At 34.5% G+C, this 25,132-nt stretch overlaps 1 protein-coding gene across 29 annotated transcripts in view; it reads left to right on the top strand.

Annotated features, from left to right (window-relative positions):
- Window positions 1-25,132, top strand: part of PTPRD (protein tyrosine phosphatase receptor type D) — a 2,332,079-nt gene that overhangs the window by 1,248,697 nt on the left and 1,058,250 nt on the right. For all 29 annotated transcript variants that reach the window (XM_073021577.1, XM_073021575.1, XM_073021576.1 and 26 more), the window contains one exon: window positions 1,748-1,781. The gene's annotated coding sequence lies outside the window, so the exon portion shown is untranslated. The remainder of the gene's footprint in view (window positions 1-1,747; window positions 1,782-25,132) is intronic.

Below are 25,132 nucleotides of genomic sequence, written 5' to 3'. Positions count from 1 at the left end.
CCAAATTAAGAAACCAGTGCTTTTATTTTAAATACTTATGTACAAGTTTTTACTTCTGTTATTTAAGATTTTATTCCATAATACCTTCTCTTGATACATAATATATTGCATGAACCAGTAAAAAAAAGTTCTTAATGAAATAGCAGAATAGTGGATTGATAATTTTTTTAGGCAAACAACGCAGAAAACCTTAATACAAGTAACTACACAGAATTGTTTGCCAACATTTTGAAGTCTAAAGTGATTGTGGGTCCAGAAGAATAGTGAAGTATGAGACATTGTGGGTATGTAATACACCTGTATGCTTCATATAGGCAGAGTCTGATCTGGCATAGTTGGCTAGGAGTATAAAATTACCAACAAGGCAATGTTATTATTTCATTCTCCATAAGAAGATAAGTTCTGTTTTCTAAGATTATGCTAGTAACTTCCATCTTGGTTCTGGGATGACCATGTTCATAGTTCAAAGCAAATCTGTCACTGTTCCTCAAAACACTGACTTTCCATACAAAATTTAACCCCATAGGGGAAAAACATGTTTTTTAAATCTAGAAAATATAAAAAGAAAATGTATTCCCATATGGTAGAAAAAGTCTTAAAGAATTTTTCTAAAAATCATTTATCAGTGAAGAACATTTTTCACCCTCAATTTCTTTATTTTTTTTGTGAAACTAAAAAGTTTTATTCATAGGGTATATTACTATGTCTTTAACAGTCAAATTTTATTAGCAGAAACTGCAATGGAAATTGCACTTTTCACTTAAAGAATGATTGACAAAATATAGAAAATGTCTACCATATGCTATCTATACACTAAATACATTGTTTCCTTTAGCTCAACTAGCATCTTCTGGACATCTCCTACTTCAGAGGCATAGCAAGAAGTCTTCTGGGTAGGAAACAATGAACAGGGTTAAGGCATAAACACCAATATGGGATCAACACACAAAATAGAATCTGATAAAGTACGGTAATAAATGTATAAAATATGGTGGAAACATCTAGAAAGAGAATAATTTCTTCTCTAGGTGTCAAGACAAGCTCTATTGAAGAGATGTTAATTGAGCTGGCCATAAGGAATAGCTAGAATAAAAATATTGAGGCAGAGCAAATGGAGTAAACTGAAGTATGGAAAGAAGGAAGGAAGAAAGGAAGGGAAGGGGGGTTTACAATTCGAGACTAGGGTACAAGGGAAAATAATGGGAGATAAACTTGAAAAGTAGCATGAGTATGCATTGGAGAATTATGGAAAACAATCATAAAAAGTTAGAATAGCAGCAACCTACTAAAGCTCCTGAATGCTATGCTTTGTTTTGAGTGGGCAACAAAGAGAATTTTTGAGCTTAGGAAGGTGGTGTATATGGCACTGTCAGAGCTGAGTATTAGGACAAGTATTTCAAGATTGTGTTTGTGCCAGGACCAAGATTGTATTAAAGAGATGACTCTGTATTTCTGCCTGCCTTTTAAACTCATATATCAGAAGAAAATATTGGTGCAATATATATATATGCCAGGTATGCCTATAAAAAAGATTTTTTAATAAACAACTAATAATCTGTTCTAATCCTAAAATGGTGATGATGAAACACTTTCATTTGAAATAAATAATTGAGATCAGACAATATATCTTCATTGCTTACTTAATTTTACTTCTATAGCTATGTTTATAACATGTGTTTGAAGACAATTTGAAAGGTTTTGATAGTTTTTATGATCACAATAACAAAATACATTTTTGTTGTTTCAGATAATGGTGCCTGTCCATTAACTGAACAACTGTGGTAAGTTTATTTTGCTCATCTTACGTCTGCACGGAATACTTTTCTTTTTGATATTCCAAAGGATTTATTTTACCCATAAAATCTTTGGTTAAATTCTTTGAATGAGTTTCCTTTTGGCAATCCATTAGGAATTTTAGGATGTTTTGTTTCTTTTCAATTAAAACTAAGACTTTAGTTTTCAACCAGATTTTGTCAACAGAGATGTTTATTTTCACAGATGCTTCACTTACTCAAAGTTTAACAATCTTTCAATCAACTGGAAAAGTAATATCCTGTTGTTAGTTACTCTTTTAGTAGTTATAAGAAATACTTTATAGTTTTTAGATTGATAGCAGAATACCCAGTGTATACTGACACAAAAATTATTTTTTGTTTTCTCTATTATCCTTACAATAAGAGAAAGAAGAAAAAGAATTTACATTCCTTAGCTTACATAATTGCCTTATATTGCTATGATTATTCATTGGAAACTAAGATGAGTGGGTATAACTTGGATCAATATAGTTCATCTCCAGAGAAGTTGCTACCCATTTATGTCTCTCTTGGAAGAATAAACACAACATATTTGTGTGCTTTCACAGTACTGGTAAACTGGTATTTTCAAGGATTCTCTGCACACTGCCAGACTTACAAAAAGAAGACTCTACATAAAATTGTTACTCATTTTACTTCTTGAGAGTTTACCAGTTTAGAGCATACTGAGGGAAAGTGTTGCATTTTTTGTTCCTATTCAATTGTGATAAGGAAAATGTTATGAAAGAATGTCTTTGTATAGCATCCTCCCCCTTCCCTCAGACTAGACTGCTTGGTAAAATAAGAAATGGCCAGAGTGGGAGCTGGTTGGCAGGAGGATAACAAGTTTGAAGGTGTAAAAAAATTTACATAGGTTTTGGATAAGAAATAATAGAGCAACTGTATGGGATGCTGTATGTGGTGTGACTTAAGAAAAAGCAAATGTTGGAGAAAAAAATTAAAAGCCTTACTGTATATTACATTGGTGCTTCTCAAACCTTAATATGTCTATGAGTAATGTGGGCTATCTTTTCAAAACGCAGATTCTGATTGAGAATCTGAGCTGAAGTAGGGCCTAATAATCTGATTTCTGTAAGCTCCCAGGTGATGCAAAGCTGCTGGTTTAAAAACCACACCGTAAATAGTAAGGTAGTATATAAATAACTCTCTTCCTTTGACTCCTCCCCAAGAGACTTCAATCAAGACATTAATTTTCAAATGTTTGATTTGGATTTGACTTTTAGTGCTTCTGATTCACTGTTCAAAGATTATCTTAAGATTACAGCAAAAATGCTGTTTTAGTTCAGTCACATACAAAAAGAACTGGGTCTTGACTAGCTTCTATATCTGGTTTCCCTCTTATTGCCTAATTATTCCAGGGTAAACTGTAAAGGATTTTAAAAAGTCCATCTCTTTCAGTCAAGTAATTTTTGAGTGAACAAAATACAAGATTTTACAAAAATATAAATACATTATTCTAATATTGCAATCTATTCAAAGGCAATCATATCACTTTGTAATAGTCTAATTACAAAAAGCAACAACAATGGTTGTGGGTGTAGATAGTCCTAACCATAATACAAGTAGACATTATCATCATTATTATGCTCGAAAGTACTTGAGTTTTGCTTGAAAATGTGATAAAATGCTTTTGTTTTCGTACCACATTCCTACTGACATTATGAATGCTTTCTAGTCTGATTTTTCAGCTTGTGCAGATCTCAAGATTACAGAGAAAAGGGGGTAGATGCCAAAGTTAGTGGGGTTGGTTAGTAACCATGAATAATGGGGCCAAGAGGAAATTCGTATAAGGAAATCTGCCACTGGCCCACTGGTGCAAGGAAATCTGAAGAATTTTCTGAAACCCAGAGTCTTGTAGGCACTTGAAGAAGGTCATAGAAGTAGATGTTTCAAAATCAATTGAAGTTTTCTGCTAAAACTCTCCTTTCTTAAACCAGGTTGCATATCAGAATCAACTGTGGAGTCGAAAAGGCTAGTTAGACCTGGGTACTACCCAAACGAATTACCTCAGAGTCTCTCAAAGTAAATGAAGCCTAACAGCTAAACTTTGATGCTTCAACTCCCTGGTGATTACATCAGGAAATGGAGTTGAAAATCCCTAACATTAGGGCCTGTAATTTTACATTTTCAACAAGTTCTCAAGTGATGTTTATGTTGCTGCTTTGTGGACCACACTTTGAGTAGCAAGGACCTACTAGACGCCACACTTTTTCATGTTCCTGGGGGGGTCAGCATCACCTGGGAGTAGTCATCTTCTCTCTAAGGATGCGGGAAGAAAGAGGAAAGGAAGAAAGGAGAGAGGAGACATCCTAATGGCACATGGTAGAGACACGGTAGAATGCGCAGCTCCCCACAGGATTGAATTTATAGGTCAATGGAAAAACCCCTGTACCAAAATATCTTCTCTAATTAAATTATATGGTACCTGAACATGCATTATTAAAATTCATTTGATTTCACTGCATTCCAAAGCTGACTATGCAAACATGATCTTTGGTGCAATTGTTACAAATATAGAGCATGGAAGGAGGAGTAGAGGGGGCAGGGATCTGAATTTTAATAATCATTCCAGGTGATTCTAATCAGAAATGGAGCTTGGAAGCGATTGTTTCAGACCACACAACACCATTTTTCTTGACTTTCTTTCAATATGCATACATATACTATTCTATGCATCAATAAAGCTCAATATAACAAGATAATAATAATAACTAAGAGTTACATGGTGATGACTATTTACCAGGCACCGTTCAGAGTTTCACATTTATAAGGAAAATCCTAAATAATATGTGCTATTATTACCCTCTTTACATATAATAAAACTGGGGCACAAAAATATTAAATTGTTAAAATTTACTTAACTGGTAAGTGTTGGAACTGAGATTCAAACCCAAATACTCTGGCTCCACAATAAATGTTCCGTAAACTTCCAATAAGTTGTGAATTGATCCATGTATTCAACAAACGCTTCTGGAGGACCTTTTATATACTAGGCAATTTTTAAGGTACTAGGAATAGAGCACTAAAGGCAATAAAATCTCTTCCCCTATGGAGATGTCCTTTTAGTGAGAGATGCAAGTTCTTATTTTTAGAACAGCCAGAATTTTTTAAAAGGCCTCAGCATTCATGACATGAAGACATAGAATTCAAATATAGCCATTCCATTTGCTTTCTGAATGATTTTGTCAAATCTCTTTACCTGTTTAGTAATCTGATTAAATGATGTAAAGGGACATGTAAATAACTTATTTTTATTACTTTACATCATCTTTTAACATAATAAAAATTTTGTGCATATGAATGGTTTAAAAAATAAAAGTTGTGTGTGTATATATGGTTTAAGAATATCTTAATGAAAAAGATTGATTCTCCCCATGGCAGTAGGGCATCATGAAAGCACTATCAGGAAAGTATTGGTGGCAATGTTGCGGTGTTTGTGTTGGCATGGGTACTAGTAGTTATGATATTTGTGATAATGGTGATGTTGACTGAAATGATGAAATTGATGGTAATTGCTACCACTTATTAAGCACTTACTATAGCTCAGGCCTTGTGCTAAATTATTTATATTCAGTATTTAATCCATTCCACAGCCTTGTGGAAATAATAATATATTTTAGAGCTCAAGAATCTGAGGATTAGAAAGGTTAAACTACTCACCCAAGTCACATAGCTCAGCAAATAACGGAGGCTGAATTTAACCCAAAATATATCAATTATCTATTGCTATGGAAGAAACCTCCCTAAATCTCAGTGGCTTAAAATAACAATTTGTTATTCCTCATGATGCTGAGAGTAGATTGACTGTGCAGTTATTCCACTCCAATAAGTGTCAATAAGGATCCCTCATGCAACTATATTCAGCTAAGAGATTAACTGGAGGTCTCAGTTCTTTCCCATGAGGCCCCTCTTTCTATATGGTGAGTCATCTTCCAACGGCTGTCCATATGTCCTTTCTATAGAGCAGACTAGCATGGTTTTTCACACAGCATGCAGCTCAGCTCCAAGGAGTTTTGCACAGTGCCTCTCCTGGTATCAAGCTTGCTAACGTCCCATTGGTCAAAATAAGTTACATGAAAAGCCCAGAGTTAATCAGGAAGATGACAAGTGTAAGCATACCTGGAGGCATGGTTCAGTCTATCACACCAGATATTGTTGCAGGGCTTTCTCCTCAGTTCAGCCAAAACCAGGTTCTTGTCACACAGCCAGGAAAGATTAGGTTCGTGGACACATAGAAGGGTGAGAAAAACAATTTATTGGGTGAAAAAGGAAAAAGAGAAAAACCTTCAGCAGAGCAAGAGGGAAGCCAATTAACCAGCTCCTGCCCCATCACACAGGAACTTAAGAGACCAGACTCCTCCCCTCTACAAATGACAGGAACTTCCATGGCTCCATCCCATTCTCCAAATGTGCAGGTTGATCAGAAGTTCTCCAGGGATTCCTTTTTACCTAGCCGTGTCAATGTGGCTGACTCTAATTACTGTACTGTAGTTTCATTACTATAGCATATTCCCTCCCTGAGGAGATTGAAAGTGATCACTGGAAGAAAGCAGACTACAAAATATTGTTGAAGACACATCATAGACAAATTTGACCTGGGATTATTCCAATAAGAGTGGGTCATCTATGTAGCCAGGAAGAAATGCATTATAGAAAATCCAGTGTTACATAAATTGCAAGGTTCAAAGTTCAAGAATTTTCAGAGAATTTGAAAGGATCTCTTTATAGCCTGATTATCAAATTAGGCTTGAGTCACAGCAAAGATGGTAAAACTGAAAATTTACAAACTAGAATTCTACTCTTGGCCTCATGTGCAAGGACACATGTGCAGGCAGGCAGACAACAGAGGGACCGTGGTAATTTTGTATCTACTGATACTAGACAGTTTTATCTCAGTTGAATCCTCAAGACCAAACCCAAAGATGCAGAAAAGATCTTGATTTGAATGATTCAAAAGCTAAGATTTCTGCTGTTACCAATGACCTCTCTGTAATGTACAGAAGTCTCATTTTGAGGTTGTGAATAACTTTGCATTGTAAGCAAGTTTACGTCCCAGTGGGCCTGTCAGGATGACTTAACAAAACAAACATCCCACTTACTAAGAGCTTTATCACTGCGGTCATCAACGCACCCAGATTACTGTATGTAGCACACTGCTCTCGATGAGGACCAAGGGGAGTCGCGGTTGTCCAGGAAGACCATAATGAAATAATCCGTTTTGCTTCACTGCTTTTCTGGCTATTTCTTTTTTCAGGAACTCTACAGAGAATATTTGTCTCCAGGACTATAAATTTGGTACTTTTCAACAGCTGTAAATTTTCTCTGTTGCTTAAGAGTAGTAAGGATCAACACCCTACTCTCATCATTTATGGACTAACAATGTTGAAAATTGAGCAAACTCAATATGATTGCCACTCAAGGATTCTCTCTGTAAACCAAAGTCTTCTTTAAATTTTGAGATACATTCCAAATAAGGCAGAAAGGAACAAACTGTGTGTGGAAGAAACTTTTTGCTTTTTCTTAACACAGAATGGAAATATAGTGGCATTTCCCTCTATTATGACTAGAAGCAGGACCCACTTCCCATGTTCTTCCAGGGAGTTTGGTTTTACTGCTTAATAAAAACTGAAAACATATTACTATAAATGGAAGAGGAATAATGCCCTAATATATCAAGTAGAGATTTCTAAGTTGCACCAACAAAATAATTTGGTGCATATACAAATGAGGACTCACATGTACGGAATTCAAATTTTGTGTATGCAAAACAGATAATTGTACAATCAAAGAAGTGCCTTGATTAAAATCATTGTGTATGTAAATTCATCATTTGTTAGAACAGTTTTATTTTGGCACATGCATACATAATTAGTGACTTCTAATTTAAGATAGTGTCATGGTAGAAAGTCTTACCTAGTGGTGCTCATGTTTTACCCATTAGTCAGATCAAGTCTTATATTTTTTTATTTCAATAATCACATTATTGTCATTTAAAAAATGAAATGTCTCCTTGTTTATCAATATCATTTAAAAATCAGAGTAATTTATAGCCTCTAGTTTTGAAAACTGGTTACACAAATTATTCCTTGGAAAATATTGATGATATGTCGAATGTTGACTCACTTTCAATTTGGAGGCTTATTTTAAATGATAAAGCAGTAAATGTGTAGCATATATAGAATATCCCTGATCATAAACCCTCCATTTATTTCCCATTTCTATTCATATTTGACATTTCTTAAAATTAGATTTAAAAGTCAATTAGTGCACTTAATGTAATCTCTTATCCTTAAAGCAACCCTCAACTTAATAATGCATCTCACAATAAAAACTATCCATCTTATCAAGATATCTTGATAAACACCATCTTGCAATCAACACTATCTTCTTAGAAATCCAATCCTGTTATCAATGACAGCAAACACTTGTCTGTGATTACTATGTGCCAAGCAACTACTCCTCACAACCAGCATGTAAGATAGTTTTACTGAATTTCACAGATGAGGAAACAAACACAGGTTACTTATGTATTAATAACTCTTTCAAAGTCACACAGCAACTGCTTGACAAAGTGAGGAAATTCAGAACTTGGTAAGACTGTGCCTACTGTCCTCTTTAAAAGCAGTACTAAGACTGCTTCAGTTGCTCCTGTAAAGCATCTGTGACTGTATTAAAAGTTGTAATGGGATCTACTTGTCCAAGAATTACCTCCTCGATCTCTTACCTCTTTTACCTGTCCTAAGGCAATAATAATAATAATAACACATTTTTAATTTTTTAAAAATATTTTCTTCTTTTCTCTTACTCTCTTATCTTTTATTGTTGCTAAGAATACTTTGGGACATTAGAAAGCTGTTTAGAGGGCCTGGAGAACCCCAAGGCAGGACCTACCGTTGACTGATGAGTGTTTCATGAGCCCGAGAATTTGTTTTTCCATTTCTCTTAAGTATTTTTAAAGTAAAAATCTACGTACTTCTGTATTCTAATTCACATAATCTTTGCTCAAAACTCTCCAATGGATCCTTAATCTTACTCAGAATGAAAACCAAAGTTCTTACAATGGGCTTCAAAGTTGCCCATCCTCTAGTCTCCTGTCTGACATGGTTTCCCACCTCCATCTTCCTCTTTCACCAGTTTAAGCTAATCTGGCTTCCCTGTTGCCTCAGGAATCCCCAACCAATGTCAGGCTTGAGGAATTTGGCCTCTGCTCTCTGTACCTGGAGTGCTTTCTCACATAACAGCATGTGACTTCCCCCCGCAACCTTCAGGTCTCTGCTGAAATGTCACCCTACCGCAATGCTTTTCTCTTACCTCTGTCTCTTCTTATCCCACTTAATGATCTTAATCTACTTTCCATTGCCTCCAGAGCACTAACCTACCTTGCCTTTTATAAATCTATTTATTTGTCCAGCTTTTAATACTAGAATATATAGAAACTATAGAAACCATAAGAAAGGAGTGACTTTGTTTAGAATATTCCCTTCTGTATCCCCAGCCTCTGGTACAGAGTGCATGTTCAGTAACTATTTGCTGCACAAATGGACAACAATCAAATTAGAGAAATAGACAAGTAAATGAATATTCTAAGACTCTATTCAAGGATTCCCTACTTAGCTGTTGCTAGAATGACTGCCTGTTAGGTATGGTACCAAATGGTTTTCTTTACAGCATAATACACATGAATATATATTCAAGTCTTGTCAGTGGTTAGTGTATGTCATTTTATATGAGGCAAGTAAAAAAGGTGAAACTTAAAGTTATTGCAATTAAAGATAAATTACTGGAACTTATAATTAACATTTTTAAATTATTATTATTAATTAATTTTTTTTTTTTTTTTTTTTTTGAGACAGAGTTTCACTCTTGTGGCCCAAGCTGGAGTGCAGCCTCCAGAGTATCTGGGATTACAGGCATGCACTACCACGCCCGGCTAATTTTGTATTTTTAGTAGAGATGGGGTTTCACTGTCTTGGTCAGGTTTGTCTCGAACTCCTGATCTCAGGTGATCCAACTGCCTCGGCCTCCCAAAGTGCTGGGATTACAGGCAAGAGCCACTGCGCCCAGTGGCATTTTAGTATTTTTGAGAACATAATAAGAGCAATCGCTAAGCAGTATGCTACTAGCTATATATTATCCCTATTTTACATGTTTTACATATATTATCAAATTTAATCCTCACCACAACCTTATAATGGAGGCACTGTTATTATATTCATTTCATAAATGAGAAAAATGAGGCCCAGAAAAAGTTCAGTTGCTTGCCCAAAGTCAGAGACAAACCCATAGACTCCTATTACAAACTGAAATATATGCATATATATTTTTTCTCCCACACTGATTTATTGTTCAGTACCAACTCTCCCTAATGATCCTGATTAAAATACCCACTTTGAAATATTTTTTTTTCAGAAGAGTGGCAATATTATTGCATTCCCTTATACTCATTATCTCAGAAAGCCTGTTTTATTATTTATTCTTTCTAAGTGTTTGAGAAATTATCTTGGAGAAATTAACAAAATGCATTAGTATACACATGCTACTTACTTTCCTTAGACTAATACCTATAATTACAGGAATAAAAGATTTTTTTTTTAAATTTTTGATGGCAGTTTTTGGCTCGTATATTTAAAACTTTCCTGCTACAATCTGTTTTTGCAATCATGTTTCTTCGTAAACTTGTATATGAGAACAAGCCTGTGATTGAATGAAGCCTTGGAATCATTCACCATTGCTTTCTCTTTAGTACCTGACTGATGCTTAAAACTAAGGTAACCATACATCTTAGTTTACTTGGACAGTCCTAGTTCATGCCTCTTCTCCCAGTGCAATTATTAGCATGCTATACATGTAGATATATTGATACATTAGTGCTGAGAAGGGAAGAGAGTAGTCCCTTTAAATGATACAGAAGAGGGGAAGGGAAGGGCTGAGTAGAGGAGGGTGTGGTCCCTGGCTAAAGCTCCATCCCCACGGACCTAGGTGAGGACAGGCACTTCTGCCTTCGTGCCCAAATGTTGCGTTTTCCGAGACCACCCTGGCCTGCCACAACCCCCATCCTGGGCCTGTAAAAACCCGAGACCCTAGCAAGGTAAGGATAGAAGCTGCTGGACAGCAAGAGGAACATGTCAATGGAAGAAGACATAAGCAGCTGGTCGTGGGGAAAACCAATCTCCCTTCTGGCTCCCCCATCTGCTGAGAGCTACTTCCACTCAATAAAACCTTGCACTAATTTCCCAAGCCCACGTGTGATCCGATTCTTCTGGTACACCAAGGCAAGAAACTCTGGGATACAGAAATCCCTCTGTCCTTGTGATAAGGAAGGGAGTCTAATTGAACTGGTTAACACAAGCCACCTATAGGTGGGAAACTAAAAGAGCATCCTGTAACACCTGCCCACTGGGGCTTCAGCTGTAAACATTCACCCTAGACACTGTGGTGGGGTCGGAGCCCCACAGCCTGCCCGTCTGTATGCTCCCCTGGAGGTCTGAGCAGCCAGGCACTGAAGAAGTGAGCCACGCCCCCATCCCATTGCTCATGTACTATCACTTTCAAAAGTGCCTCTGAAGTGTCCATAATAGGCAATAAGTTTTCTGCTCACTTATTTACAGCAGATATGTGATATTTATAGAAAGTATTATAAAAAGCAGAGGAGTGAATTTTTTCAGCCAAGAATCCTATATCCAGTGAAGCCACCCTTCAAAAGTAAGGTTGAAATAAAAACATTTTGTCCTTTAAAAGAAAAATGTATATACCCTAGTATAAAAGGAGAAAAGAATAAATGTCCTCAATCACTTTATTTTAATTTCAAACGCAATTACTTAGTTAAAATCTAAAGAAAAAATTAATAATCACCAAAATGAGACATACTAGGCCTAAACTATGCTTCCACTTGCTTAATAGAAATTCTCTCAACAAATCTGAAAAGCCAACTTGTATTAGTAAAATAGTCTCTGCCAGGAAGGATAAAACACTTATTTTATTTCTCTAGGTCTTTACGAGATTTCACATAAATACATAAAGAAAACATTAGAGATGCCGTAGCTGAAGTACTGTGTTCCATTTACTGTTCCACTAAATTCATTCCAATGAATGTAGGTCTTTGGCCATTCTGGCTAGGACAAAGGAAAGAACAAATTATCAGTCAACCTTAGCACCTACACTCACATCAAAGTCCCTCTGAGCATTAAATAAGTTATGTTGTTTCTCATCTGAGCTGTTAGGACACAAATTCTTAGACGTCTCAGTCTGTAGATTTCACATGAAGGGTTGTTTCATTTCTCACTTTAAATGAGGGAAAATGCCTCTGTGTTGGGGCTTAGGGACCTGAGATGGACCTTCAGTTCCCTTTTATTTCATAAAACACCAGTATATCCAAGCGTCCGTGAAGCCTCAGACCTAAAACCTATAACTTACTCCTTGCCTTTCTTTTCTTTTTTTTTTCCATCCAGGTGGTGAATTTTAAAATGCACACAGAAATATTAATCATAATATTTGTGTGATTTTATGTACATATGAAGGTTTTAATTTTTAGAAAATTAACAAACATTTTAATTTCTCTTCATATTTTGCTATTTAAAATGCATTTTGCTACAACTCTCTCACCTCCTCCTCCACAAATTCATATAATAACCATCATTGTAAAATGCATATTAGTCTTCAAAATGACTGACTGCTTTCTTGGACGACTGAATGATCACCAAGATTCTCACCACTGCCCTGTTGAAGGCTCCAGAAAGGCTAATGCAACCACCTTTCATTTTCCTGGAATCTACTCTCACTCTTCATTCTTTTATTTGGTGAGATCTTCTCTACTAAAATATGTTGTTTGACATACCAGAGGCATTTGAAGATGTTTTCTCAGTACCATCCCTCATTGGTTCAATATGAGGCATTTTAGCAGGTCAGCAACCCTAGGTGATGAATCCCCATGTGTTTCATGAGTCTATAGGTGCCTGCCAGGGGCTCACATACTTCATACCAGTCACATATACAAGACTAAGGGAAATTTAGAAGGTGCATGGTATTACAAACATATATTGTAAGCTGTCCTTGTAGCTAAGCCTACAGACTCGACTCAGGTAATACAATATCACCTAAGCTTGGGGTAAACAAATATTTGCCTCTTTTTGTAGTGGGAAGTCTAAAATTTTCCCTTAGGTAAGTATTTTCTAATAAGATGCAGGCCACCTTGGGCTTCTGAAATCTCCCAACGCGGCTGTTCCAGAAACAAATAGATACAGATACAAAGGAGGCTCCTGGTGAGTATTCATAACTGTTTTATGATACAGCATATTTTAAAAGAACATAAGACTGGAGTCATAGTTAGGCTTCAATGACACCTCTACCATTTACCTTCTGTGTATCTTTGAACTGTTCACTTTAATTACGAGATTATTTCTTCAAATGGAAGATGGAATTTAAAAGTGATATTCACCCCAAAGTTGTGTCGATTAAATGAGCTAATGTATATTAAATACATAGAAAAGTACATGGTTTAATGGATGTTCCCTTACCCAGCATACTGAGAATGATCATCCTTCTTGCCTGTATTCACTTTCACTAAGATTTGTCCAGTCTGGGCATCCACACAGGCATGCACATAGCCGGGTCACAGAGTAGCTAGAAGGCCTGTGGCTGAAATATTTGCTCACTGAAAGGACTGGTAACTTTATTTCACACACTTTCCTGAAAATATATATGAAAGGATTGGTTTCCTGTGATTACTGACCCAGGGTAGGCTTAAAGCAAAAGTAGAATCTGTAAGTATTTTGAGCTCCTTGTGAAAGATTGTCTAGTACTTCGCTTTCCTCTCATTTATCTCACTTTCCTCTTGTTTATCTTACTCTCTGGTACCATATTTGAAGACTGTTGATCATACGGAAGAAAAATAGTCTATATCCTGGAGGAAAACTGTGGCAAATAAATGTTTGACTAAAATTTCTGGCTGTCTTCATAGTGCTTGAAAGTCCAAATGAATATAGGTGAAAATGCCAAATTATTGTAAAAGCTTTCAGACAAGTGGATACTTGGTAAATGAAGACAGAACATGTGGGTTCATTATTCTTTTTTTCTGTTGATATTATGTCTACATCGTGGCATTATGTTGGAAGACCTGTGTTTGTTCAACCTATGAAATAGCTTCAGTCAGGAAATAAAATTCCTATCAAATAGCACCTGATAGAAAAAATATAAATACTTCAAAGTTCGAAACACTGTGTTTAGAAAAAATGATATATTGAATGTATGTATGCTCAATCAATTATGAGGGATCCTATGAACAATTTTTTAAAGTGATTGAAAGTTTCAGAATGCACAATTGTTTCAGAGGCACTTTCTTTTCTAATGTCTCATCCCATGTGGGTGTTTTCTCCAACAGTCACCAAAGGGAAATACCTCTAAAAATCTGAAAACAAATAGTGAAGCATGAAAAAAACAGCCATGAGAAAATTCATCATAATAGAAAGTCTCTATAATAATATTTAGTGATCAAGGAGCTCATTTTATTAGTATTGGCAAACAACCAACAACTACAAGTTACAAGAAACATTAACAACCAGGGTGAAAAAGCAATCAATTTTTAAATGTCAAGGAATCTACTTATTTATTTTTTAGGAGTTGGCTTAATTAGAAAAGTTGTTACAAGTGCCAAGACCATGAAAGGAACAGATTTTACAAGTTAAATAAAAATGTAGTGAATACTTACTGCAAGAGCTCAAAAACTCAACCTCAGCATACCAGGTGATTAGTGTTAGATTCATACAAAGATGATGTTTCTACATTGAACTATCTCTTGGATAGGGTTGTTGACTCACAAAAAGGCCTAGTCTTTGCTCAAATGTCATCTTCAACATAAAACCTTTCATACCTAATATAAACTGGACACAAAACTTTACAATACACAACATGGTAAATAGAAAATCTAAAGAAGCCTAGACTTATTCATCATCTTCTATTCCAACTAGTTCAGTGACTTTATATAAGTAACACACCGAGATATATGTTTGTTTGTAAAATATAAATTATGCATCTGTAAGCAAAAAAAAGTATGTGAAAATTTTTTAATGTCCCTTCATAGTTTGAATTCAATATAATTAGTAATAGAATGTGGTTGTTGGCCAACTATATCTAGTATATAGGTTTATGCTTATTAAACTTTTGTGTGTGCGCAGGGCCTTGTGGTTTGTTCTGGTCAATATACTAAGCGGGGTTAGATATCACTTCTGGAACAAGCATTGAATTATTGTTGCAAAAACACACAGAATGCTTTCTTCTTTCTGAAACAATGACTATCAGGATTCAAGGCAGCAACTCTTCTATCAGACTTGATCCCTGAGTTCCCATTGTGAGCTGAAAGTCCTTGCTGAGGGACTATGACATTTTAGCGTAAGTGAGAAATAAATATTTACTTGAGATTTGGGTCTGTTTGCTACTGCAGCAGGACTTACCCTATACTTACCAATAAGCATAATTAAGGTACCTCATAAAAGCTTATGATAACTTTTCATAAAAATAGATGTAAGCATACATATAAAGAGTGACAATATATGAATCACAATTTTTTCTTAGCCAAATGATTTAACTTTAATAATGTATTGCTTAAAGCACTAAGAAATTCCCAAACATGGCATTGCCTCAATCAAATCATACACTCAGGATGATGAAGCACAAGTTGGTGATATTTTCTGGCCTCATTATTCTAGAATTAATAAGTTAAGTTAGTACTTTGTAAATCACATTGTACAAATTCTCTTAAGGACATAACATGGTGAACTTTTATGTCCATAGTACACTTTCTGCTATCTGTTTACTTATTTTGCACTCAGAAATAAAATTTTAAATATTTATTAAATGCTTAATATGTTTAAAGCATGTATTGGTTCATTGGATAATATGAGAAAAATTAGGACAATTTTCTTGTCTTTAGGGAGTATATATAGTCTAGTTGGAGAATAACTCCAGAAATGATATGAAAGTTATGTGATAGCACAAAACCTGTAAAGTGCCAAATCACAAAAGAAAAATGTTACGATTTCATAAAAAGTTATTTTGATCTAAAAATACAATTCCCAAATTTAAGAAATATAGAAACACAGTCTGGTGGTGACATGGCAGGGAAATTTTGCCTAAGATAATGTCCTTCAGATTCACCCATGTTGTTGCAAATGACAAGATTTTCTTCTATTATAAGGCAACATAATATTCTATTATATAAAGATACAACATTTTCATTTATCCATTTATCTATTAGTAGACATTTAGATTGGTTGTTTTTGTATCTTGGCTATTGTGAATCATTCTGCAATGAACATGAGAGGTAGATATCTCTGAAATTCTCATTGCAATTCTTTGAATATATATCCAGAAGTAGGATTACTGAATCATATGGTAAGTTTTATTTTTGATTTTTTAAGGAACCTGCATACTGTTTTTCATAATAGCTGTACTATTTTACATTCCCACCTACAATGTACAAGAGTTCTAATTTCTCTATCCCCTCATTGACACTTACTCTCTCTTTCTCAATAAAACCAACCTAACAGATTTAAGGTGATATCACATTTTTCATTTTGATTTGCATCTTTTAATATGCCTTGTGGCTATTTGAATGTTATATTTGGAGAAATGTCTATTCAAGCCCTTTGCCCAGTTTCTGTTTGGGTTATTTATGTTTTTGCTATTTAATTGTAGGATATTCTTATATATTTTGGATATTAGCCCTTTATCATGTATATGATTTGCAAACATTTTCTCCCATTCGTAGGTTACCTTTTCATTTTGTTGACTATTTCTTGCTCTAAATAAGCTTTGTTGCCTCTGCTTTTGGTATTGTATCCAAAATGTCATTGCCAAAACCAATGTCAAGAAGTTTTTCCCTTAAAACTATTAAAACTAATGTATGAATTTAGCAAAGTTGTATTATATAAAATCAACATACAAAAATTACTTGTGTTTCTGTAAACTAAGAATGAATCACTCAAAAAGAAAATTAAGAAAAAAATCTCATTTACAGTAGCACCAAAAAGAGTAAAATACTTACGAATAAACTTAACCAAGGAAATGAAAAACTCACATACTGAAAACTACAGAGCATTGATGATAGAAATTTAAAGAGACACAAATAAATCCAAAGACGTCCTGAGTTCACGGATTGGAGGACTTAATGTTTTTAAAATGTGCATACTATCTATAGTGATCTATAAATTCATTGTTATACCCATTAAAACCCAAATGGTTTTTCTTGTTTTTTACAGAAATAGGCAAAACAATACTACATTTCACATGGAACCACAAAAGATTCAAAATAGCCAAAGCAATCTTAGGAAAAAAAAGAAATAAGATGGAGGTCTCACACTTCCTGATTTCAAAATATATTACAAAGCTATAGTACAAACTCATATAGTAAATTTTATGGTAGCCACTAAAAATAAATAAATAAATAAATAACTTTTTTTGTTTTGTTTTGTTTTTTTGAGACAGAGTCTCACTCTGTCGCCCAAACTGGCTCACTGCAACCTCCGCTTCCCAGGTTCAGGCCATTCTCCTGCCTCAGCCTCCCGAGTAGCATGCGCCTGCTACAACACCCAGCTAATTTTTTGTATTTTTAGTAGAGACAGGGTTTCACCATATTAGCCAGGATGATCTTGATCTCCTCACCTTGTGATCCTCCCACCTTGGCCTCCCAAAGTGCTCGGATTACAGACGTGAGCCACCGCGCCCAGCCAAAAAGAAAAAAAAAAAAAAAAAAAACTTTTTACAAGTGTAGCTGGCTGAGCGTCGTGGCCCACACGCTCAGCACTTTGGGAGGCTGAGGTGGGTAGATTGCTGAGTCCAGGAGACCAGCCTGGGAAACATGGTGAAACCCTGTCTCTACAAAAATATAAATATTAGCTGGGTATGGTGGTGCATGCCTGTAGTCCCAGCTACACAAGGGGCCCATGGTGAGATTACTTGAGCCCAGGAGGTCAAGGCTGCAGTGAGCCATGATTATGCCACTGCACTCCAGCTGGGTGACAAAGTAAGACCCTGTGTCAAAAAACAAACAAACCAAAAAAAAAAAAAAAAAAAAAAAGAAAGAAAGAAAGAAAGAAAGAAAGAAAAAAGCATAACTGATGTACTAAGAAAGGAGAGAAAATGGAATCCTATAAAATGTTCAATTAAAACTAATAAAGGCAGTAAAAGAGTGAAAGACACAAATGAGAACCAATAACTTGGACAACAAATAGAAAAACTAGTAACAAATTTAATAGTATTAAAACAACTATATCAGTAATGACTTTGAAGAACAATGGTCTAAGTGCACAAATTAAAAGAGATTGTAAGAGTAGATCAAAATATAAAACCCAGCTATATGTTGTCTACAGGAAAGCCACATTTTATATAAAAATTGTTTATCGATTAAAAATAAATAAGTGAAGAAAAATATGCCACACTAACACTAAGCAAAATAAATAGGAATAGCTATTATTAATTTCAGACAAAGCAGATTTCAAAGCAAATAAAAGTATCAGGAATAAAGAAGAGCATTACATAATGATAAAAAGGTCAATTCTCCAAGAAGACGTAACAATTATTAACATGTATACACCTAAAAACAGAGTGTCACAGTATTAATACATGAGGCAGAAACTGATAGAATTATAAGAAGAAATGGAAGAATCCACAATCACAGAGATTTTGACAGTCCTGTATCAGATATAGACAGACACATCCATGTCAGGTAGAAAATCAGTAAGTACATAGTGTTGTTGACAACACCATCAATCAACTGGATATAACTGACATCTATAGACACTTCATCCAACAATGGCAAAAAAATTCTTCTCAAACTCACATGGAACATTTACTAAGACCACATTCTAAGCTGTGAAATACACATGAACCAACTTTTTAAAAACAGAAATTATGAAATGTCTGCTTTCATACCACAATGAAATTAAACTGGAAATCAGTAACAGACAGATTAACTGGAAAATTCTAAAATATGAGGAGATCCATGATGAGCTTATTTCACATTGTATGCCTGTATCAAAACATCTCAGGTACCCTGTAAGTGTATATACCTACTGTGTACCCACAAAAATTAAAAATTAAAAACAAACATATAAACAATAAATTGCATTCTTCTAAATAACACACAGGTCAAAGAAGAAATCTCAAGACAATTTTTTAAATATTTTGAAATATGAGATGAAAACACAAATTATCAAACTGTGTGGGATGCTGTGAAAGTAGTGTCTAAAGAGATGTTTAGCATGATTAAAACTCTCAGTAAACTAGGGATATAGGGAGAGTTCCTCAGTTTGATAAAGAATCTGTACAAAAAACCTACAGCTAACTTCAAACTTGATGGTAAGACACTCAAAGCTTTTCAACTAAGAAAGGATTCCCTATCTCACTACACCTTTAAACACCACATTGGAAGTCCTAATAAATGTAACAAGACAAGAAATTAAAATATAGAGAAGGGAAAAGAAAAAAAAATAAAATATTGTTGTTGCAGGTAACATGATTTTCTATGCAAAAATACAAAATAATCAACAAAAAATCTCCTAGAACTAATAAGCAACTAAAATAAGTTTCCATATACAAGGTTAAGATACAAAAGTAATTGCTCTCCTATATACCAACAATGAAAAAGTGGAATTTGAAACTAAAAACAAAATAACATTTACATTTGCACACTTCAAAAATAAAATAGTAGGTAGAAATCTAACAAAAAATAAAGGATCTATATGAGGAAAACTACAAAACTATAACAAAATAAATCAAAGAAAACCCAATATATGGATATATATTTCATGTCCATGGATAGGAAGATATAATATCAAGATATCAGTTCTCCCCAACTTCATCTGTAGGTTCAATGCAATCCCAATCAAAATGTCAGAAAGTTAATTTATGGATACTGACAAAATGATTCTAGAGTTATATAAAGAGAAACAACATCCAGAATAGCAAACAGAATGTTGAAGGAGAAGAACAAAGTTGGAGGACTGATACTACCTGACTTGAAGACTTAATACAAAGCTACAGTAATCAAGACTGCATAGTATTGGGTAAAGAATAGAAAAGTATATCAATTTTATGGACTAGAGAACCCAGAAATAGACCCACATAAATATAATTAACTGATTTTTGGCAATGGAGAAAAGGCAATACCATGGAGTAAAGGTAATCCTTTCAACAAATGGGAGAGGGACATCTGAACATTCACAGGCAAATTAGATAGATAGATAGATAGATAGATAGATAGATAGATAGATAGATAGATAGACAGACAGATAGATAGATAGATAATCTCAACATAGACCTATGCCCTTCACAACTTAACTCAAATGGATCACAGACATAAATATGAAACTATAAAACTCAGAGAAGATAAAATGGGAGAAATTCTAGATGACAAAATATAGCAATGACTTTTTAATTATAACACTGAAGACACAGTACATGAAAGAAATAATCGATAAGCTGAGTTTCATTAAAATAAAAAACTGATTTTCAAACACAATGTCAAGACAATGAGAAGATAAGCCACAGACTGGAAAAAGAAAATATTTACAAAAGATACATCTGATAAATAACTGTTATCCAAAATATACAACAAACTCTTAAAAATCAACAATAAAAAAAATTTAAAAATGGGTCAAAGATTTTAAGAGATACATCAGCAGAGAAGATATACAGATGTCAATTAAGCACATGATAAAGTGATTCACAGTATATGTCATTACAGAAATGTGAATTCAAACAACAATGATATACAACTACACAACTATTAAAATGGAAAAAAACCCAGAACACCGACAAAACTAAATGCTGACTAAGATATGGGACAAGAGGAATTCTCCTTCATTACTAGTAGACATAAAAAAAATGGTAGAGCTACTTAGGAAGAAAGTTTGGCAGTTTCTTACAAAACTACACATACTCTTACCATATGATGCAGCAGTCACCACAGTATTTACGCAAATGGAGTTGAAAGCATGTTCACAGAAAAACCTGCAGCAGATGTTTATAACAGCATTATTCATCATTACCAAAATTTGGAAGCAATCAAGTTGTCTTTCAGTAGGTGAATGGATAAACTGTGGTATATCCAGACAATGGAATAGTCAATGCTAAAAAGAAATGATCTGTCAAGCTACGAAAAGACATGGAGAACCTTAAATGTGTATTCTTAAGTGAAAAAAAGCCCATCTGAAAAAGATATATACTGTGTTATCAACTATATGACTTTCTGGAAAAGTGAAAATTATGGCGATATTTAACCATCAGTGGTTGCCAGGGGTTGCAGTGTGGAGTAGGTGGGGCATAGAGGATTTTGGGGTGGTGAAACTACTCTGTGTGATATATCCATAAAACGTGTAACACCAAGAGCTAACCCTAATGTGAACTACGGTCTTTGGATAACGATGCTTTAATGCTGGTTCATCATTGGTAACAAATATATCACTCTGGTGAGAAATACTGACGATGGGAGAGGTTGTGTATGTGTGTGAGAGGGAGTAGACGTGAAATCTCTGTACTTTCCTCTCAATGTTGCTGTAAACCTAAAACTACTCTTTTTAATAACAAATAGTTTAAGAAACACCAAAAAAAACCCCGAAAATCTTCTAGAAGAGGTGCTTTCTTCTTGAGAATTAAAATATTGTTTTAAAAAGTATGCCTAATAGGTATGACCCTGCCGTGTCTCCACTGTGGTACTTCTCTCACTTGCTGTAGCTACTTTTACCACCCCCTGATCCCCCACCACCCACCTTGTTTCATCTGTGCCAACATTTTTCCACTTAACTGGGCCACTCTTAAGCTGTTTGGAGGCAATGTCTGAAGGGATTTTGCATAGTCATCCATTCCAGAAGCTTTAGTTTTATATAAAGCTGGGGGTTGAATTATGGCTTTGCTGGCCATGTGGCCTTAAACAAATATCCAAATAAAGCCTCTGTTTCACCGATAGTAGGATCAATAATAGTGCCAAACTTATAGAGTTGTATATATGGATGAGATGATGTATATAAAGGACTTAGCACGTAGCAAGTTCTCAACAAATTAATATTATTATTTTTCTGTGATCCTCACTTGCTGACAAATATTAACATTTTAATTTAAGATACTTGATGAAAATTGTTGATAAGCACAGGAAAACATCTTATTTGTAGCATTCTATACCAGGAAAAATTAGCACAAGACGTACTTTTTGTTCATGGAGGATTACTGGTTTTTTCCTTATACAGTTATAGTAATTTCAGTATCTATACTAAATGCACAAAGATATTGTATTCATATATATCTATGTATGAACATGTATTTGCATACATGATTAGTTTATGCAAAAAAAACTTACAACTGGATTTTTTCATATGTTTATATTTTAAAATTGTTTTAACTCCTTTTGAAATTTAAAAAAATATACATTGCCGTAGCCAACATCAATTCTCCAGCCAAATTCTTCCTTTAGCTTGATGATGCTTTTAAAAAATTTCCACATTCCCTTGCAGACAAGAGACTTAAAATTTTCAGTTTTCATATTGAGTGCTTCCTAGAATATAGATCTGAAATTTGGTCTCGTAGCCCAAATTTTTTAGAATTTTCTTAGTGTCTATTAAGATGGGATTACTGAGAAAGTTACTGAATACTAAAGGACATATATTTTCCACATTATGTTCTATGTATAACTTGGTGTTTCATTGGATCCTGCCTTTCTTTTTTCATCCTGCGACTGTGAACAAAATGTTATACTGCTTTATAATGAGAGACCCGAGGGGTTCTATTTCAGTCTTACAGTCCTATTAAAAGCTTTTGAACATGACTCTATTAATGTTTTCTTCCTTTTAAGACTAGATTCATTTTCAAGACATAGATTGTTTCATTTCATATCTTAAAGCTCTTTAATGTTTAGGAAATGTTTCACTTTATTAAATGTCAATTTCTGTAGGATATCAGTAATTAAATACCAACCAAATTTCTTTTAAGTGAAGTTAATGGGCTTGGGCTCATAGGTGAAATTTAATTCCTAGTCCTAATCACTATGTAGGTCAATACATTTCATGAAATAATTGCATGCATATTGTAATTTAAAGCATAATTTGACTAATGGAGGAAGGTTTGGTTTTTAGTAATCACAGATTAAGTTGTCTATAGCCAAAGTCAAATTTTACAGCAGGGTGAAACTGAGGCAGCTTAAACCTGAGCAAATAGTCTTGCAATAATGGTCATCCAGGCATTTGTTTGCCAGAGAGAAAACAATTTTACCTATCCTATACATACAGATTATAGCAGAAAAATGATTTTGAATGAAGACTTTTTTCAAGCCCATACACTGAATACAAATTATTCAATTGTTTTTAACACTGAAATATGTAACATAATCAAAAGGAATCATGGTACAGTAGAATGTTAAGATCTACTACATAATAATGATAAGGTCTTCCTTGAGCAATTTTTCCTTTTCTTGCACTTTATATTATGAAAATGACTTAACACTACCTTTATAAGGAGAATGTCCTTTAAATCCTGAGACATTTCATTTTATTTTTACTGTGGTAAAATATATGTAATATAAAAGTTACAATTTTACCAATTTTTAAGTGTGTCATTCAGCGGCATTAAGTATTTTAACATTATTGTGCAACTATCATCATTATCCATTCCTGGATTTTTTCATCATCCCAAAGTGAATTTTCATACCCATTAAACAATAACTCCTCCTCCCTACCATTGATAACCATCATCCTACTTTATGTCTCTATGAATTTAGCTATTCTAGATACCTCATGTAAGCAGAGTCATACCATATTTATTCTTTGTTGTCTGACTTATTTCACATAGCAAAATATTTTGAAGGTTTACCTATGTTATAGCATGTATCATATTTTCATTCTTTTTTGGTTTTTGTTTGTTTTCTGAGACGGGGTCTTGCTCTGTCGCCCAGGCTGGAGTGCAGTGGCGTAATCTTGTCTCACTACAGCCTCCGCCTCCTAGGTTCAAGTGATTCTCCCGCCTCAGCCTCCCGAGTAGCTGGGATTACAGGCACATGCCACCATGCCTGGCTAATTTTTATATTTTTAGTAGAGATGGGGTTTCACCATGTTGGCCAGGCTGGTTTCGAACTCCTGACCTCGTGATCCACCCGACTTGGCCTCCCAAAGTTCTGTGATTATAGGCATGAGCCACTGCACCCAGCCATTTTCATTCTTTTTTAAGGTGGAATCATATTTTGTTGGATACCTGCACAACATTTTGTTCACTTATTCATTGGTAGATATATCTTCATTTGGCTACTGTGAATAATGCTGCTATGAACATTGGTGTAACAGACATTGTCTTTCAGCATGATGTAGAGAGTTTATGATATTAACAAAAATGTTTCTTTCAAGTTTTGTGTGAAACACATGTGCCAGCACACACACACACACACACACACAAACACACACAGAGTTTGGTTATAGACCTATGTGTAATCTGTTCTATTTTGTAAAAAAAAAAATTCTAGTAATTGAGAGCATGACTGAATCTCTATGATATTTTTGCTCATGATATCCATTTCTTTAAAAAATCTTTTATATCAAGCCAAATTCAAATTTCTTTGTGCCTTTTATTATCTTTATTGATAAGCAGGCAGGATGTCCATAACAATAATTTCTTTCATGATTGGTCTTAAGACCATGAGAGCATTTAGGAGACTGGAAAGATGACAATGGTGATGTTTCAGACCATTTCCAACGTAAGACAAAGATGACCCTGGGGCACTCTCAGGCTGGTGCCTTGTTCTTTGCATATGCATTGCTTTACAAGAGCTTAGGTAAACCTGGCAATACTCTGAACAGTCAGAGTTTGTCCATTTGTTACAATGTATTGAGGGTTTTCACCTGGGAGAAATACATGTAAATTGTCTTAAGTTAAGGCCTTCTAAGATTTAATTCATTTGAAGCAGTTCATCATTATTTCCCTTTATTTTACCTTACTTTATTACCCTCATTCAGCTTCATTCTATTAAACTACTTTCTGGAATATGCTTTTAATTTATATTATGGTTAAACCTGCTTTTCTTTTCTCAAATGTTGCCCCTTTCAATTTTCTCAGAAATAAGTAATTATCTTCTTCTTCTGAAATTCTGTAGCACCTTAAATATAATTTTGTTTTGACTTTAATATTCCTGTTTTTTAAATTTAATTATAGAAATTACATATAACTATATTCCTTATTAAAAATTTTAAATAGAACTAATATAGATTTAAAAGTAACAGTTTATTTTACCTCCTATTCCTGTCCCCCTGGGCAGCTATCTAGAAATTTGCAGTCTATTGTTTTATATATAT

The sequence above is a fragment of the Chlorocebus sabaeus genome, chromosome 12 (assembly GCF_047675955.1).
Source record: "Chlorocebus sabaeus isolate Y175 chromosome 12, mChlSab1.0.hap1, whole genome shotgun sequence".
Taxonomy (NCBI): domain Eukaryota; kingdom Metazoa; phylum Chordata; class Mammalia; order Primates; family Cercopithecidae; genus Chlorocebus; species Chlorocebus sabaeus.
This window is presented reverse-complemented; position numbering and strand designations above follow the sequence as displayed.